The sequence below is a fragment of the Ursus maritimus genome (assembly GCF_017311325.1).
Source record: "Ursus maritimus isolate PB19 chromosome X unlocalized genomic scaffold, ASM1731132v1 scaffold_X1, whole genome shotgun sequence".
Lineage (NCBI taxonomy): Eukaryota > Metazoa > Chordata > Mammalia > Carnivora > Ursidae > Ursus > Ursus maritimus.
The window spans coordinates 19984664-19997726 of NW_024423319.1; the positions used below are offsets into that span (position 1 = coordinate 19984664).

A 13063-nucleotide genomic window follows, 5' to 3' on the forward strand; every position below is an offset into this window, starting at 1 on the left:
TCAATTTTCTACGGTTACAAACATTTCTTTTAATTTGTTCTTCTTTAAATGATGTTCCACGAACATTAGATTTCCAGACCAAAACACACCCATCCATTTTGAACAGTATTAGCAACTGATCAGGTAAAAGCCACTTTAAAAAAAAAAAGGAAATTCAGGAATAACTATTAAACAGACGACTGTCTCAAAGGGGAACAATGACATGTTTATCTATTTAAAAAGGGACAGGACATCAGGAAAACTCTTAATTAACTGTTCTCTGTGAATTCTGAATCAATGCCCTTATCTCTGTGAAATGACAGGACCCAGACCTTTCTTCTCTCTCTGTGCTCACTCTGGAGGTGATACTGATGAATTTCACAGCTTCAAATACCATCTGTACTCTAGTGACTCCTAAGTATCTAGGGCTCTCCAGCCCCGACTTGGATCTGCACACTTGGCTGTCCAAGTGACTGATCCACAACTCCAGCCTGCCTCCAGAAGCATCTGGAGGACTCCGAAGTTAACACATCCAAAGCCAAACCCTTGAACGCCTCCCACCCTGCTCCCCATAGCCTCCCCATTTTTGTAGACGGCAGCTTCATCCTTCTAGACGAGCCCAAAACCTTGGTGTTATCCTCATCAACTCACTGTCACCACCCTGGTCTAAGGCTCAACCATCTCCCACTTGCAACATTATTATAACCTCCCAACTGGTCCCCTACTTTCCTCTTTAAAAAAAAAAGATTTTATTTATTTCACAGACAGAGACAGCGAGAGAGGGAACACAAGCAAGGGGAGTGTGAGAGGGAGAAGGAGGCTTCCCGCCGAGCAGGGAGCCCGATGCGGGACTCGATCCCAGGACCCTGGGACCATGACCTGAGCCAAAGGCAGACACTTAACGGCTGAGCCACCCAGGTGCCCCTCCCCTACTGTCCTCTTTACCTCTAAGTGTCACAACCTAAGTCAGCTCAACTCATTCCCCTGGCCCAAATCCTCCTGTAGCTTTCCATCTCACATGGAGTCAAAGAGGAAGTCTGTCCGTGGCCTACATGCAGCTGTCCACCCTCTAGCCATAGCCCCTACCAGGCCTCTGCTCTCCCACTGCTCACTCCACTCCAGCCACACTGGCCTCCAGTGCTGTTTCCCCAAAGCACCAAGAACATACCAACATCAGGGGCCTTTCCACCTGCCGTCCAGCTGTCTGGAATCCTTTTTCTTCATGGCTTTCCCCTTTACTTCTTTCACATCTCTGCCCAAATGGAACCTTAATCAGTGAGACTTATTCTGACACCCTATAGAAAAACTACATGCTCCCCACCCCAGAACAGCACCCCCATTCTCCTTTCCATTTTATTTCCCCCTATTACTTATGACCATCTGACAGATTATATGTTTACTTGTTTGTTTACTACTGGACTCCTACTGTTCCCTCCCCTAGAAAATGGGCTCCATAAAGACAGACACCTGCTTTGGTCACATCCTGTATCCCCCATAACTGGAACAGTATCTGGTCCATAGTAGGCAGAATACATACTTGTTGCCCCAGTGAAAATGTCAAGCCTATACAGCCCCTGTACACCCACGTTCCCTGGAAGCACCAGGTTTGGGCACTTTTTCCTTTAGGTATCTTCCCCATCCCCCGTTTTCCTCTATTGTTGTCCTCCGACTGTGCATGCCAGCTCCCCTCCCCTATACTACAGACCATTTCCAGAAAAGCCTTGCTTGACAGCATCAGTTTTATGTACTCAAAAAGCAAGAGGTTTAAGGTAAAAACTGATCAAGAGACTGCTCCCCGGACTGCCTTCTTGAACTTTCTAAAGCACAGGGCACCCTCAGCAGGTCTCAGTTCGGGCAGCGGTAGGCCCAAATGCTGTGTATTCTACAGCGGGTAGCACACTGACCACATGATACTGATCTAGCTAAGCAATTTGTTGAGGCTTTGGACTGACATGGAATCCACAGCAATACTTAATTATTCCTGTACATTCCTGGGGGAGACAAATGATTTCTGTTAACTGAGGTTTAACTCAAAGACAGGGGGAACTGTTGATGGAAACAACACTAAAATGTACGGTGTACTTCTTTACCCCTAAACAGAGTCTGTAGCACATGTCAAAGCATCTCTTGGTGACATCTGAGTCCTGGCTATTATACTGACCAGTAGCTGGCACAGGTAAATACTCAATTCTGCTGGACACTAGGCTGCTGACATACGTGTAGATGGCAGGTGGTCTCAGACATAGGCCTGTCATTCCCTTTAGAAGACCTATAAGCTGCTTTCTTGAAATTAGTTCCTCACCTCCACATTTTGTTTTTGTTTTCATTCGTTTTGTTTCTTTGTTTTTAGTTATCTGCACCTTTCCCATGGAGCTCAAGTGAATACGGTGGACTTTGAAAAACAAAGAATAAAATTACTAACTCAAAGTCCAGATAAAGCTTTCTCTCCAGAAAAATCGTCATGTGTGTTAATGCTATCAGTGTCCTTTGACTTGCCAGCAGCATTTTTAATGTAACTATTTCTTAGTCACGAATAATAAAGCAACTCCTTTCTTGCTCCAAATATTCTCTTGTATCTTATATTAAAATTACTGATAAGTGTAAGTTTACAAAATTATTATCACAAGATGAAAGTTATATAGCCCAAAACAAAATTATCTCCATAATTTCTTTAATATGTTTGCTTTAAGGGAACTCTGAATACCGGTAATATAAAAAATTGTCATTAATAGGAGAATGGGGACAATGTCCTCATGGTGGCAACATCTCAGGTGGCCTTTCTCACGAAATCATTCAGAAACATCACTGCACATTCTAAGTGACATCCAGATATACAGGATGAGTCATGAACTGGCATCCTTTACCTCTGAAACATGCCTCTGAGAAATCTATGATGGAAACAGCATCTGGGTTAAGAGCTGGACTTGGAGCTCAGATATTTCAGAAAAGTTTATGAATCACCCAACAGCCAGATAGTCCTGGTCACGAAATACACAGGAGCATACCTAATACTGAATTGGAGCTTAAGGTAAAAAAGACCAGGTGTTTAAACCAATATTTTAACCATCCAAATAAATTAGCTTACAATTACAAGAAAAATATATATGTATATATATTTAATATTTTATTTATGTACTTGAGAGAGAGGGAGAGGGAGAGAATGAGCAAGGGAGGGGAGAAGGAGAGGAAAAGAGAGTCTTAAGCAGACTCTGCACTGAGCACGGAGCCCAACACGGGGCTCGATCCACAACCCTGAGATCATGACCTGAGCCGAAACCAAGAGTCGGATGCTTAATCGACCGTGCCACCCAGGCGCCCCAAGAAAAAAATACTTTTTAAAAAGCATTACTTCTTAGTTTTTTTTTTTTTTTAAAGATTTTATTTGTTTTTATTTGACAGAGATAGAGACAGCCAGCGAGAGAGGGAACACAAGTAGGGGGAGTGGGAAAGGAAGAAGCAGGCTCACAGCAGAAGAGCCTGATGTGGGGCTCGATCCCATAACGCCGGGATCACGCCCTGAGCCGAAGGCAGACGCTTAACCGCTGTGCCACCCAGGCGCCCCTACTTCTTAGTTTTTAAAGAAAAAGACAACGCGACCATGAAGTTGTTGATACTTGGCTCCACTGGAACCGACGCGGATGTTTTCTAAAGTTGGATGTACCTGGACTTATATCCCAGATATTTTAATTTTTACTTTTTTTTTTCCTCTTAAAGATTCAGGTAAGATAATGAAGCAAGAGTTTTAAAATACAAGCTCTCAACAGGGTAACATAAAGGTGGATTATTACAAAAAAACTTACTAAGCATTAAAGCAAGGCAACAAAACCCTTCATCTGTACCTCATTATTACAAAGTACAAAATTCCCTACAAGTGGTGACTTGTGACAAGTCTTAAGTTCCTGTCTGAAAACTATTAAAAATCTTCTGTGTGAAAGCTGTTAAAACCTAAAGTTAACAGGTTACATGCCTTGAGATTTTTAGCTGTCATTTATTTTCTCTTACAGACAATACATTTTTTAAGGCTTTGAGTCTTTTAGGACTTCATTAGCGGGTTGACATTTCCACTGATTCCTAACTCTCTTTGGGTCGCTTGGGAGCCTCTCTTTGGGAAACCAAAGTGCCACGGAGAGAACTTTCCTTTCTGAGGATGGAGCGGGGAGTCGGGCAAGTGAGCTGGGTAATAATCGAGTTGGTTACATGCCCGGGTCCCGGCAGTGACTGGACTTCACGGCCTGGGGACCACGCGTCAGGAGTGCGTCCGCCCGGAGCCCCGGCTCCGCAGAGCCTCCGAGCCCAGAGGGGTTGTGCCCGATGGGGGCTTCGGGAGGCCCTCCACGGCTCTCTTCCTGCTGAGGCCTCTGGTCCCTCGGCCGGGCTCTGCCTCAGGGTCGGGGTGGGGCGGAGGGGGCGGGTGCCCGGGGTGCTCTCCGGGGGTGCCAGTGGGTGCCTGGGCCCCACCTCAGCCCCCGTGGAGCCAGAGCTTCCGGGGGTGGGGTGGGGTGGGGATGGGGGGATGGTCGCCCTGATCCTGAAGGGCCACGTGCCGTACACGACCACGCTCAGGAATAGAGCCCAAGGCTTCTGTGTGTGCCGACCATCTGGGGGGCTGCTTCACTTTTTAAAAAAGTAATTTTGAAATACTTAGAGATTCACAAGAAGTTACAAAAATGTACAGGGAAGTCTCATGCACCCTTCACTCGGCCTCCCCAGTGTGAGCACCTTGCATAGCTACAGTACGGTATCAACACCATGAAAGGACACTCTTACATGCTCACCCTGGCTTCAAGTGAGCAGGTCTTCCTTTATTTGGCTCTATATTAGTATTTGGGCATTTCACCAATTCAGATTCCTACTAGTCAAGAGATACCATGCACGGAGGCTTAAAAAAAAAAAAAGCAATCGTGCATTTTTTCCAGGATTAAAAATAGCACAATGTAACATTTGAAAAATGTTAAAGGACAAAGTTGAGATGAAAATCTCTGATTTCACACTAGGGATAAAAACAGCTCTGACAAAGAATGTAACTTGTCATTTAAATTTTCCTACAAAAAATCTGAAAGGACAACAGGTTTCAGATTTTATTTAATTAGCCATTATTTTAAATGGCACCTATGTGAAGACACAGCAACTCGCTTGAAACACCTCGATTGCATTCACTGCTCTTTAATAGGCTCTAGAAATGTTGAGCAACTCATCAGTTTCCTTCTTTGAGGTGGGAGAGCTGTCTGTCCATGAATTAAAGTTTCTAGATTTCATGAAGCCCCTCACGGACAGCCTCTTCCCTCAAAAACTTGTCATGTTGTGTCTCAGAACTGGATGTTGGAGAGTCAGATTTGTAAAAATTAAATATCATTCAAAAGGGAGGCAGTTACAGAAGAAAACTATTTTCATAGTATCCAGGGGAATGAACTGATAAGCTACGTAGATTTAATGGTGCTTTCCAATGATGCTGCCGCCATGCGTGCACCCAAGTTCAGGAAGGGCAGACACTTTTTAGGAAGTAAACAAACTAACTCTGAATACCTAGCACTAAACATCTGGGGGACTGTTCACTCGCTCCTTCTTTCCTGATGGAATTTTGCAGTGTTTGAACAGGAATTTAAGTGGGCATTTTTTTCTATTTGACTTCTGAAGTTGAAGACACCTGCCTTTTTAAAAGCTTCCATCTACCGTTTAAGGGTGTGGCAATGTAAAATCACCTCATTTTCATCTTTTAGGTTACACCTAAGAAACAAGACCTTTCAGGATAAGGGGGAAAAATGCTTTCATTGAAGTTGGGGGGAAAAAAACCAAAAATTTTGAGAAAGAACCACAGGAGGTACTGAAACTTGGCAAAGCTTATAGTTCAAAGTAACATCTTTCATGAAATTGCACCAAAAGTAATTTAATCCAAAAGTTTGACAAAAGCCTCATAGGTCAAAAGTGGCTAGCACATAAATTATAACCATTTATACTTCCGTTGGCTTAAACAATTCTCCTAGTCCTCTTTCCACCACGTGGCTTCATATTTTTGGGTTGCCATCACTTTCATATATAAATGTACATATTCACTTGTTCAGGAGGAGAAAACCCCAAAAGTACATTTGAAATGTCAGCTGAAACCATTTGGAAAAAGTGCCTTCTTTCTTACTTGTTCAAATTCATAATCATTTAAGGTGACATTTCTCAGGGTTAATGTACCACACCTCCTCTCACTGTAACTGTCTCTCCTGGCAATTTTGGGTGCATCAATGAAAATGCCAATGATCACATCTGGGCCCATCAAATAAACCTCTCCCCGGGCCAGAGCTCTAGGTCTATGCGGCCGCCTGCCTCATAGAGGTCTATGTCTGGTTGTCCTACAGACACTTGCAGCTCTGCAGCTCTGAGATGGAAGTCGCTGCCTCTTCTTAACTCCCCTCCTATACTCCCCATCTCGACCACTGGTGCCACTGTCCACCAGCTTATCCAGCCTGGGTTCTTCCCTATCATGCCATCTCCCATCATAACTACACTCACACAATTGACAGATTCTATTGATCTTCTAGATCTTCCTTAAATCCATTCTCTCCTATCCTCTCCATTGCCCCAATTTAAGCACTCATCATTATCCACCTGGGTGAGTAACAAACATTCCCAGAAATAAACTCCTGCCCTGCTCCATCCAGTCCACATGTTGCAGCCCAAGCAATCTTTTTGAAATCAAAATCTAATGTCGCTTTCCTGCTTCAATCCCTTGAATGGCTCCCCTCCCGTTCAGGTATAAAGTGGAATTTCTTGGTGGGGCACAATAGGCTCTGCGAGCTTTGGGGCCCAGCCTTCCCCTCCAGCACCATCTCTCACCACTACCCCCACATGTACACCAACTCACGTGTGGGTCCAGCCCGCGTCCAGCCCCTTCACATTTGCACATACCATTCCTGCACTTGGCCATGGCCATTTCTGCCTGGTTACCACTCCTACTCATCTTCCAGGATTCACCTCCTGTAAGACAATGTCCTTGACACCAAGCCCCTTACTTCCTGCTCCCCTGATATCCTGTACACATGCATCTGTATTGTATGCATTTGTCTGTCCTCCCAGACAAGTGGGCAAGAGCCCCAGCTCCCCACGTCTAGTCATAAGGCAGGCAGGCATTGCCTGGAGAGCAAAAACAGGGAGGAAAGGGATGAAAAACAGGAGGAAGGAGGAGAGGCCTGCCCTAGCAGACCTTTCATTTTATAAAGCCTCAATGGTTAAAAGAACATTAGTGGTACCTGAAGAGTGATTAATGCAAGGAAAGAAACATTCAGAATTCAAACACGAAGAAGAAGAACTAAGTGCGTGATAAAGGTGGTATTTCAAATGAGTGGATTAGTCAACAAATGGTGGGTGTTGCAACAACAGTGGAAGAAAGATTTGGATCCATATCTTACATGGTAACTCTGAATAAATTCCAAATTGATGAAATATTTACATTTAAAAAAAGAAACTGAAGTTTTAAAGGAATATCCTAGGGACAATTCTTCTATAACTCTGAGTAGGGAAGACATCCCTAACAGGGATATAAAACCCAGAAGCTATAAAAGAAAACTCTGCAGACAAGAGTTTAACCTAGCAGGCCTGGCTGCTCTCCTTAGAGAGGTCTGCTTGTGAGGTTGGCCCTCAGCTGGATTCTGGGAACCTGGGTTCTCGGGAGAGTTCCCATTGCTCCCTAACTGATAAGAGGAGTTTACGGTGCCTCAACTGTATAAATGTGGTTTATGCTTAACTCCTGCTTTCCTTCTGAGAGGTGGTGATTTGGGTACATGCTAGGCAGAGGGTGCCTCACAACCAGCCTCCAATTAAAACTCTGGGTGCTGAGCTTCCCTGGTTGGTAGCATTTTCCATGTGTTGTCTCAACTTGTTGCTATAGGAATTAGGTGTCTCCTGTGTGACTCCACTGGGAGAAAACTCTGCAAGTTTGTGTCTGGTTTCCCCCCAGACTTTATCCCACAGACCTTTTCCTTTTGCTGCTTTTCCTCTGTACTTTTTGCTATAATAAATCACACTTGTGAGGACAACTATATGTTAAGTCTTCTGAATTCTCCTAATGAATTATTGAACTTAGGGACCCGCATCGCCAAAAAATTGATAAATACAAAGATTTTAAAAAATTCCCATGGCAAAAGCCACTATAGTCAAAAGACATATGGGGAAAGTATTTGCAACTCATATTACGAGTGTAGCTATTACATAAAGAACTCCTACAATTAACAAGAAAAAGACCAAAATCCCAAAGGAAATAGAGGCAGAAGCCACAGAGAATCAATAGAAATACAAACAGCTCAAACCAAAAGATATTTAATTCCAGTCAAATAGGATAAATACAAGATAAAAATATAAAGCTACATTTTCACCTATTAGATTAGTGAAGATCAAAAAATCAGAAAGCATCCTGGATTGGTGCAGTTGGCAGAACAGTCACCCAAAGATGTCAACGTCCTACTCCCTGTGACCTGTGTCATATTACCAAACGTGAGAAAAAGGAATTAGGTTGCCAATGGAATTAAGATTTCTAATCACCTGACTTTAAGACAAGAAGAGTACCCTGGACTTCCCAGGAGTGCCAATGTCATCATAAGGGTCCTGAGATGTGGAAGGAAGCAGAAGAATCGGAATCAGAGAAGGAGAGTGACGATGGGATAAAGTCAGAGTAATTCAAAGGACTCAACCACCGCTTTGGCTCTGCAGATGGAGGAAGAGGCTGTGAGCCAAGGAATGTGGGTGCCTCTAGAAGATGGAAAATGCAAGGGATGGACTCTCCCCTAGATCCCCCAGAGGACACGCAGCACCACACACCCCCTGACGTTAGTCCAGTGAGACCCATTTTGGACTTTTGATCTCCAGAGCTGTAAGATGACAGACTCCTGTTTTGCCACCAAGTTTGTGGTCATGTGTCACAGCAGCCATAGGAAACAGAGTTGGAGCGGATGTCTGGAAACAGGCACTCTGACACACTGCATATTGGAGTGAAAGCCAGTACATCTTCTTTTAGGGATATCTGTTAATAGCAATAATTCTACTTCTAAGAAATTATCCTACAACATACACGAGCACCCACAAAATGATGTATGTACAAGGCTATCCACTGCAGTTTATGTAACAGCAAATGACTGGAAATGATCTCAGTATCTATCAATAGAGGATTGAAGAAAGCATGGTACGGTCAACAGAGTACTGCACGGTCATAAATAGGGTAAAGAAGCCCACTCATCAGGCGATATCTAGTGGTAAATGTAAAAGTAAGGTATGGAAGAGCACATACGGCTTACTCCCGCTAGGGTCAAAGGAGGCATATACGACTAACACGCTGATGAACAGGCTTAAACTATCACTGGGTGGACAGTAACAGACTGAAAACACGGGTTGTCTGTAAGGAAGGGAATGGGATTGGCGAAGGGTGCTTGGAGCAGGATATTTTTACAACATACCTGTCTTAATTAGTTCCAGACAGTATAACAAGTCACCACAATGAACATTTACTTCTCACAATTCTGGAGGCTGCAAAGTCTAAGGTCAAGGAGCCAGCATGGCCAGGTTCCGGTGAGACCCACTTCCTGGTTTACAGAGGGCAGCCTGCTTGCTGTACGTCACGTGGTAGAAAGCATAAATTTGGGTCCCTTTCTTTACCTCTAAGGCCAGTAATCCCATCCTGGGACTCCACCCTCTTAACACGAGAGACTATGGACTCTGAGAAACAAACTGAGGGCTTCAGAGGGGAGGGGGGTGGGGGAACGGGATAGGCTGGTGATGGGTAGTAAGGAGGGCACGTATTGCATGGTACACTGGGTGTTATACGCAACTAATGAATCATTGAACTTTACATCAAAAACCAGGGATGTACTGTATGGTGACTAACATAATATAATAAAAAAATTATTATAAAAAAATTAATCTAATCACCTCTCAAAAGCCCCATCTCCAAATACCATCACACTGGGGGGTTCGAGCTTCAGCATAGGATTCTGGGAGGACACAAACATTGGGTCCGTAACAGTACCTTCTATACTTTCCGAATTTTCAATTATGGACATATATTAGCTATTTTCAAAATTTAAAGTAGTGCTTGTAGAATAAATGCCCTTCCTAAACAGAATATTCTTACTGATGACTTGGTTGATGCTTGTTCTTAATTCATTCACTCTACTGACCCTAATATACTAATTCAACAAACATTTACCAAGGGCCTACCATGAACAAGGTATTAAGTAGAGAAAAAGATGAGTAAGACACAGGCACTGTCTTTAAGGGGTCAGAAATTCTCCAAAGGACAGCGACAAAGAGGGCACAACTATTGATCACATAAAGAGGAGAGCACAGATAAAGCACTTGGGGCTCCAGAGAATGCCTAGGTTACTTCTAGAGAGATGGGCCTGGAAGGATAAGACGACCTTGGACATGATAATAACTATGACGACAAAAAGGCACAAATGGTAGCCAAACTCAGCGAATACGAGGCCATCAGCAAACACGGACAGAGTGCAGGAGGGGGTCGAAAAAAGTGGAGACAGCTGAGAGGTGAGGCCACAAAAGTGGGGGAGACTGGAGTCTGCATTTCTGCTGACAGAGAGGGAGGAACTGCTGACATTTCGGGGGTGGGGGAATGAGAGCTGAGTCCCAGGGAGAAGACGTGCAGGGGTGGACTGGGCAGGAGACAGAAAGGAAGCAGGAAAACCAGTCTAAGTACTATTCCACCACTTCAGAAAAGAAGAGAGGAAAACCCTGGATTCAGTAAATGTTCAGGAAAAGGGAAATCTTCCAATGGTGGCCTTGATTTTGGAGGAAAAGAAGATACCACAAGAAACTGGGAGCACAGAGGAGCAGGTTTAAGGGAAAGAGAGATTATTTTAAAGGAACATTCAGGTGTCAGCTGAAGTTACAGTGCAGCTAAAGGGAAACAGGAAGCTTTGGATCTGGAAGTCAGGTCAGACAGGCAACGCCGGAAGACAGGAGAGGGAGAGAGGCTGCTGAGGGGATGGTACAGAACAAGAAGGAGGGGAAGAATGGACTTTTCTAGAGGACCCACACTTAGACAGCAGAAGGAAGCAGAGGAACCTGAAAAGAAGCTAGAGAGGTGGAGGACCAGGCGCTTCAGATCTCAGAAGCTACAGGGCGAGGCGTCTGGTATAGATGCCCTAACTGAGCCTTCTGCTGAAAATCGACAAATGCTGGACAAAACAGACACCTCTTTCAAAATGCTCTACTGAGCTAGCTAGGGAGGAATAAAAACTCAGAAGCTAAACACTAACCACAAACGGGAATGCAGAGAGCAAGAGGAAAGTGCTGGCTTTTACCTCAGGGCCCTCACAGAATTGATTTTCACGGCCTTTTGGGGTACAGGAAACAGAGGACATAAAGGCCCAGGCCCACCCAAGATGCCACGACGGGTATCAGACTGGAAACCGCCTTCAGTAGAGGTTGGCCTCCCAAGTGCTACAACCTCAGGGTAAGGATAAACAGGAAGTAACCCCCCAAGACTCCAAGGAGGTTACCTGTCCAGATTATCGGTGTTGATCGAGGGAGAAAAAAAAGTCTCTAGTGCTGTCCCCCACCAGGAATTTGTAGCCACAAGGCAGCTCTGAAACAACGTGTAGCCCAAACTCATAAAACTTGGATGGTCCAGAAAACATCAAACAGGGAATCTAATTTGTCAATGACCCACACCGAGAGTGCCCTAAGATGCCAGGCAGAAGGAAACGTCAAACTGCCTCCGAGTATTCCCATAAAGCTCCGAGGAACAGTTCAGAAGTAGGAATCAAAAACATCCTGGGAAATGAGGCACCACGAGCCGGCAAGGAAGAACTCAGCAGAGCAGGCCCGGATGGAGAGCGCCGTGGTGGAAGTCAAAGCACGACACCCCGGGAGCCAGAGGGGCGCTCCAGGTATCAGACTTCCTCATGCTTCACATGTGGTTTACAAACATCCTCTCGTGGCTGGCTACTCAGTAGTTTAAAAACATTTAAGGAGAGGTGGCTTGAGCACTCGCAGTGTCTTGAATCACATTCAAAAGAATAGCTCCCCTGGCGCGTGGGAGGGCGAGAAGTGGGATGAGCTCTGAAGGGAGCGGCTGCTGAGCACGTGCTGGCAGGCAGTGAACACTGGGATTCTGAACACGGATGGCCACGCGGGGCAAGTCCTGCAGGGAGCACGGTTCCAGGAGATGGGCAGCAGGGAGAAGACAGAGAGTGAAAGAGACCAAAGGCCAAGTCCTAGAGGCGGCAGGAAGCGTGATGAGACCCTCAGTTGGTCACATTTACTGCTTATCCAAGGAAAAAAGAGTCCTAGCCAAAGAGAAGACAGAGAACTGAGACCTGCTTCAGTCCTAAAGCCACATCTAGGCTGAAAAGCAGGTGTGTGTCTGTGTGTGCGCTGTGTGTGCGTGTTACACGTGTGCGTGTATGCACAGTACTGCTTCTCATTTCAACTGCCTTCTTTTTTTATTTTTTAAATTAAATTAAATTTTTTAATAATAATATTTTTTATTATATTATGTTAGTCACCATACAGTACATCCCTGGTTTTTTATGTAAAGTTCGATGATTCATTAGTTGCGTGTAACACCCAGTGCACCATGCAATACGTGCTCTCCTTACTACCCATCACCAGCCTATCCCATTCCCCCACCCCCCTCCCCTCTGAAGCCCTCAGTTTGCTTCTGAAAATGAGCTGTCTGCTTTTATCTATTCTGTGGTCAGCCTAGGAAGTAAGAGTCCACTAAATTTCAGTCTGAGATTTTTAAAACCTCAAAGCAATTTATAAAAATTTCCCCAATTCTGGACTGAAAAATGAAGGCCCAGGGAAAAGTACCCTTGTTGTTAATTGCCTATTCACAGGATCATTTACACCTCTCATTTGAGCGATTGAAAAAGATGTGCGCCCCCATCACCCGCTTTGGTAATTTTTATGCAATCATTTTTACAAGCAAGTACAATTGGACTTGAGCCAGAGTGGACACAAGGTAGAAATGACACAGTGCTTAAGCTGTATGGACACGGTTTGATGTGGTTCACCAAAGCTAGGCAAAAAGAAGCAAGCGGCAAAGACTCTGAGAAGCAAAGGCAGCCGGGCCCTCTCCTGAAAGGTG

The 13063-nt window shown here is 44.7% G+C and overlaps 1 protein-coding gene across 5 annotated transcripts in view; it reads right to left on the reverse strand.

Annotated features, from left to right (window-relative positions):
* MTM1 (myotubularin 1) overlaps positions 1 to 13063 on the reverse strand; it is a 96802-nt gene that overhangs the window by 30214 nt on the left and 53525 nt on the right. The window lies entirely within an intron of this gene.